This window comes from Scylla paramamosain, chromosome 8, assembly GCF_035594125.1.
Source record: "Scylla paramamosain isolate STU-SP2022 chromosome 8, ASM3559412v1, whole genome shotgun sequence".
Classification (NCBI taxonomy): domain Eukaryota; kingdom Metazoa; phylum Arthropoda; class Malacostraca; order Decapoda; family Portunidae; genus Scylla; species Scylla paramamosain.
The window spans coordinates 19,078,183-19,084,539 of NC_087158.1; the positions used below are offsets into that span (position 1 = coordinate 19,078,183).

The 6,357-nt window shown below is 36.3% G+C and overlaps 1 protein-coding gene across 2 annotated transcripts in view; it reads left to right on the forward strand.

The window, feature by feature from the left end:
* The first annotated feature begins 2,995 nt into the window (after positions 1-2,995).
* LOC135102922 (AP-2 complex subunit alpha-like) overlaps positions 2,996-6,357 on the forward strand; it is a 37,993-nt gene continuing 34,631 nt past the window's right edge. Inside the window, exon 1 of one of the 2 annotated variants that reach the window (XM_064008586.1) lies at positions 2,996-3,070. The gene's annotated coding sequence lies outside the window, so the exon portion shown is untranslated. Of the gene's footprint in view, positions 3,168-6,357 lie in introns of both variants that reach the window. The other variant, XM_064008585.1, reaches the window with a different exon arrangement.

The following is a 6,357-nucleotide window of genomic DNA, read 5'->3' on the forward strand; positions in this document are numbered from 1 at the left end:
TATATATATATATATATATATGATCAATTCATACATTTATTTATTCATTTATTCATTCGTGTGTGTGTGTGTGTGTGATTCACCGTGGTCTTGAGACTCATCATCGCCAGCAATAGTTTTCCGAAGAGAGCTTAAAGCTCATACATACCACACACCCCCCTTCTCTTGCTTAAGAACAGGAACTATTCGTTCAACAGTGAAAACTTTTGTGACCGGAATCTTATCGCGAGCTTCAGCTTGCTGAGGACGTTACGTCTGACTAGCGAGCAGTGTGTGTGTATGTGTGTGTCATTTGAGTGTATTTTTGCAGTGAGAACAATGACGTCAGTATTAGTGATAAAAAATTCTGGCTACCAAGCCGAGTCTAGGATGCAGGAGAGTGAGGGAGGAAGTCAACAATAATGGTGGTCTGAGTGAGATAGGGGCAGGCAGGGCGGTGAGGACCAAGGCACTTGTAGAGAAAACTACTAGAGTAAAACTGGTCTACATTATTATGATATAGTGCCACAAAAACTACTGGTCTTATAGAGTGGATTTTTTTTTCTTTGGATACATGCATTAATTACCCTAATGTGATTAACGAAATTGTTTAATGAGGATAAAATCAGGTAGGTCTTGCTGGTGTTACATTCTCTCCCTTCTGCCTTCTCTCCTCCCTCGGTCCATCATTTCATCACATCCTCTTCCCATGACACACCATCTAGTACCTCCCACAGCTGCATGGTGATGACGTGATGATCCGCCTCACTGCCTGTATCTGGACCCGCCCCCCGCCTCACTTCCGCTCAGGACCCCTGCTTCATTATAGTCCATGTTGAGTGATAGGCTTACAGGATGGTGAGAGGTACCGAGTGTAATATATTAACATGGGATTCATGGTAATCTAAGCAATGTAAACATCCACTGGGACGCAGCGTGACGAAAGAGGATATAGTCGCGCAGCACACCACTCTTCGGCAAGTCTGCACATTACATGGGAAGACAGAGGAAAGGAGGAGAATCACTTGTCTGTAACGGAGGAATCTGTTGAACTACGTGTTCTATCAAAGGACGTGTGGAAGAATATGAATACAAGATAAAATAAAGCAAGGCTTATCTCTCACTTGCTCCAGCAACGTGACGACAGGAAAGTCATACAGTTCATAGAAAACAGAGTAAATTCAAATTATATTGTAGAGAATGAAAATGGAAGATGCATTATTAGATATCCACTAGTGCTTGTGTATTATGACAAGAGAATAAATTTAGTAAAAAATATAATTATAATAATCAGGTGTTTTCCTACTCTCTTCATCTGAAAGATAAGGAAACAAAAATAATCTCTGCAGTTTATTGGATCCAAAAGTGAGTGGGTTGCCCTAACTCAACCCAAGGGTTTGGCTGGTAATGCAGGTAAGTGACTGCAACCGAAAAGGTTAGTGAACAGAAACTCTTATTTTTCATTTACTGTCAGAAATTAAAAGAACTCGAGCAGCCTACAAAATCTTTCCGTCATTACTTTATTCACTGCCTTCCATTGCTGTCACCAATTTGAGAGCGAGGAAGGGTTGAGAATATCAGATGTAAGAAAGGCTAGAAGTAATATTGTTTTTAGTAGGTTATATTCTAATTAACACAGAAAAAAATATTTTAAAAGCGTACTCTTCTTCGTAAATAATAATAATAAAAAAAAATCAAATTTACAAGTGCATAGATTTGAAAAGTTACGCCTCAACATTCTTGAAGCTGTAGAAAATGTAATAATGAAGCACAAATTGCATAAGGATCGAATACTAAGAGGTAATCATTGTTTGGAAGAGAGAGAGAGAGAGAGAGAGAGAGAGAGAGAGAGAGAGAGAGAGAGAGAGAGAGAGAATATATATATATATATACGAGTATATATATATATATATATATATATATATATATATATATATATATATATATATATATATATATATATATATATATATATATATATATATATATATATATATATATATATATATATATATATATATATATATATATATATGAATGACTGAAAAAAAGGCACATGCCCTCAGTCATGAATAAGTTCGAGGAGATTCGTCCCCCAGTGGACTCACAGTGGGTGTTGTTGCTGATAAGTCAACACGGAGGATGTACTGTACTGAAGTTATCTTTAAGTTTCGTTGGTGGATATTGAGTTTTCTATCCGTCTGATATAAAGGCCCAGACTAATAGATTTAGTTAGTACCAATTGCGCTCCCTCTGCCCTGTTCCATACTACTACTACTACTACTGCTACTACTACTGTTACTGCTGCTGTTGTGATATATATATATATATATATATATATATATATATATATATATATATATATATATATATATATATATATATATATATATATATATATATATATATATATATACACACACTACTACTACTACTACTACTACTACTGCATTACTACAAGTACTGCTGCTGCTACTAAGTAGTCATTGGTGTGATAACTATTATTTAAGATTTACCTGGATCCCCCTAAGTTTGAGTGAGGGTAGAGATAAAAAATAAATAAAAAAAAGCAAATCAATAAAACACCAAAGGCTGTATGATATTTTGCAGGTAGAGTTCCTGCAAAAATGATCGAGTTATTTTGACAATTGCATAAATCTTTCCTGTCTAATGAGGATTTCCTGGCAGAAATTTCCGTTTCTTTCTATTTCTGCACAAACAGGAAAACAGAAAAATCTGGACTGAATGTCGTATTGATTAATATATCATTTAGATACATTAGATTTTACAAGTTAAGCCTGCTTTCAGATATTCTTGAAAATCTAAGTCATCCTAACAACATTTAGAAGAAACGCCCACTTTATGAATCCCATTTTCTTCAAAACTTATTGATTCCCTTGCCTTGCTGATGACAAAACTCATTGATTCCGATAAAATAATTTCTTACTTAAAGTGATGATAAATAATATTCAGTAGAATGAAATACCAATGCGTTCAGTAAAATAAAGCCTGGGGGATGAAGATCCGGTCAAGAGGGGGAGGCCAGCGCCGCCAGAGGTCTCCGCCGACCCCACAAGTGGGCGGCCACACGGTGTGTAAATGGCGCTGGTGCGGTAGCTCGCTGTAAACTACCATCATTTTACTTGCTTGCATGCTTTTTTATTATTGTATCCTCGGGAAAAATATCGGTGAGTAAGAGGGATGCATGTTTGATGTTTTCGCGGCAAGTATTAGTGGTTTAGGATGAGAGTAAGAGTGTAATACGTGGTGAGGTGTGAAGTAGCAGGTGGCGGTTTGACAGGTCCTGTAGGAGGTGGAGGGGCGTACTGCTAGCCTGTGGGAGCCGGGCTGACACTACGGTGAGTGCTGCTTGCTGGAAAGGTGAAGTAGCAGGCCAGCGCTTACTTCTTGTGACCATTACTTGGGTGAAGAAGTGGCAGCTGTACGATGATAGAAGCGGTCCTCATTTTGGGTTACTCATCGTTATAGGACCAGATGAAATCATTACGAGTGTGAAAATTACGGTCTAGCTTGTGTACCTGTACTCCTAGTGCAATACATAAGGTTTGCTGTTACAGTTAACATGCATGATCGCACACTATATGATTTCTCCAATAAATGGCATCTGCTCAACTGTTTCTTGCTCTGCTTTGTACTTGTATGACAAATGCTGCCATAAGGTTTGGTTATGATTTTAAATCATACTGTGCGTTGCTTTTCAATGCATGATTAAAAGTTAGAGTAAGTCAAAATAAAGTCTGATATCTGGAAGGCAAAATGGTCAATGGGTAAAGTGACTGTGCTTTATCATGTTTACCCCACATTATTGCGTGTGCCACACCGGTACAGCAGCTGGCTTACTAAATCTCCCTGTATAAGTTTTCTAAAATTTGAATAAAAGAAATAATTTACATTATAAAAGATACTTTTTTTTTAGTATTGGGTCTTATGAATGTATTGAAGTTCAGTTTAAAATGATAGGACTTCTCAAAACCAAGCTGGTCTTCATAACCTGATCAAATTTAACTTAACCAAATGTGAAAGAATTATTGCAAGATTGTGGATATTATCCTTGGCCTGTGGACTTTGTCACAGAGGAACTGTACAGAATGATATTTCTCATTTTCAACCTTGACACTTTCAGCAAGTTATTTCCCTTACTATAAAAGGTGGGTAATTTATTTATTTATTTATTTATTTATTTATTTATTTTTTCCAAAAGTAGATCAACCGAATGTTATAGTCATCTAGGTGGGAGAGAGGGGCAAACCCCAAAATTTGCTCCCATGCCAAATCCTCAAGTGTAGTGGGAAGGAGGCAGTAAGGGCAAAATGAGGGATTCTCTCCAGTTTTGAATGTGACCATCATTCTTAATGAATCGTAATACATGGAAAAAGTGTGCTTTTAACTGTGGACTTCATTGCTGATTTAAAGTGCCAAAGAAAAAAAAATTGTGCTCGTTTGTATATGATGTATGATGCTCTTTCTGTGTTGTCTTATTATATATTGATTTTCCCATATATGTTTAGATGAAAAATTTAGTTCATTACTCCATTTTTCTTTTTTTTTTTTTTTCATTGGTTTGGTCTTGTATGATGAGTCCCATTACAGGTTGGTCTTTACTCTTTGTCAGTCATTGCCTAATACTGTTAATTAAAAAAAGTTTTAGTGGATGGGGCTGTGGAAAGAGGGAAATTGTCGGATAAAGCAATTCATAAAAAACTGTTTGCAACAGATTTCACCATAAAATGATCAAAACTACCAAAATAGGAAAATCCAAGAAGGAAAGTCACTCTGACAAAATTTTCCTATTAAATCAATATAACCAAAGTAAAGGGGCTTTTCCTAAACCCACAAGGACACCAACCTAACTAAATGTAATCAAATCTAACCTAGGGCTTTTTCCCCTCTGACATCCCCACAGACACTAACCTAACAAAGTAGAACCTAATTGATCTGTACAGCTTTAGGATACTAACCTATTCAAATGTATCCTAACTCAACATAACTGGGATCCCCCAGGAACACTAACCTAACTTAACCTGGCGGTTTGCCCACTTGCCCCTGGACCTCCCCTAAGATACCTAACTGAACCCAGCAGATAACTAACTGCACACCTTTCTGAGCAGGACAAATAGTCCAGTTCGTATTCATCATCACTCCTCTGGCTTATAAGATGTGCCCCTGGTGATAGGAGATCAGAATGAAGTGGGGTACAGTTTAGTGACTGGGTTGTCCTCACATTTCACTTCCATAAGAGAATTTAAAAATGAGTTCCAATCCTTCATGAGTTGCAAAATGTGAGAGGAGCACAGTACATTGGATGCTTGCATGTGAATGACAAGAGGTTCGTGGATAGGATTGGGCACTCACGCACCATACATTATGCCAAATAAGTATAGATTCATTGCATGCATTCTGTGAGTATGCTCAGTGTCAATTAGCAGTAAAATTCAGTTGACAAAAGTATGTGTGTATGACTCATTTACCAGTGAAACATTGGATATTTGGTTGTTGCCTCCCTTGGTCATATGTAGATTTGCTGAGAAGATTTAGAACTATTTATTGCATTGATATTATGATATTACAAGTAGCTGTATGAAGTGCCTAAAGGTAGCACTTGCTCATTGTACATCATTCAATGAACATCATATCTCTGTTGCATTATTCTTTGACGTATATAGTGAATTAACTTTTTTTTTTTTTGCTTAATCTTTTCAAAAACCTCTTCTGTTCATTTTTTTTCTGTTTTTAGATTGATTCAAGTTGTGAATTTGTTATCAAACCATATTTCAAGTGGAAATTACTTGTTTTCACATTTCTTCCAACCAAAACATCAATTTCTCATAGGCCGCTCAGTCATTAGAAAGGAGTTGGCAGACATGTATTGGAAAGACATTTTTGTAGAAATAAGACTTGCAATAGAAATGAAGGTTAATGTAAAATAATAAGTAATAACCAGGCATTGTTTGCTTGGATGAAAGTGCAAATTACCCAACACTTGTAGTGGATTGACAGATAGGGCAGACAAGCCTCCTTTTGTTCTCGGTAATTGTTAGTGGTGTCACATACTTTATATCCTTTACCAGGGTTTTTATTCTTGACCATTCTCTCTCATGGTTAACTAGTTAAGTTTTTATTATTTAAGTAAAGGTATTATTTTTAGGAAATTGTCATCACTGTGGTTGTAACAATAAGTTAAAGCTGTATGAACAACAAACTTGTGTCTGAATGATGTTCCCAAATAATTTTTCTTTTATAACTTTGCAAGACTAGTTTTAAAACACCAAGAAATTGGCTTGAAATACCTATGAAAAAGATTCGCTGTGGAATTAATCCTTGGTGTTCCCCAAGATTGTCACTGTAATGTTCTTTTTG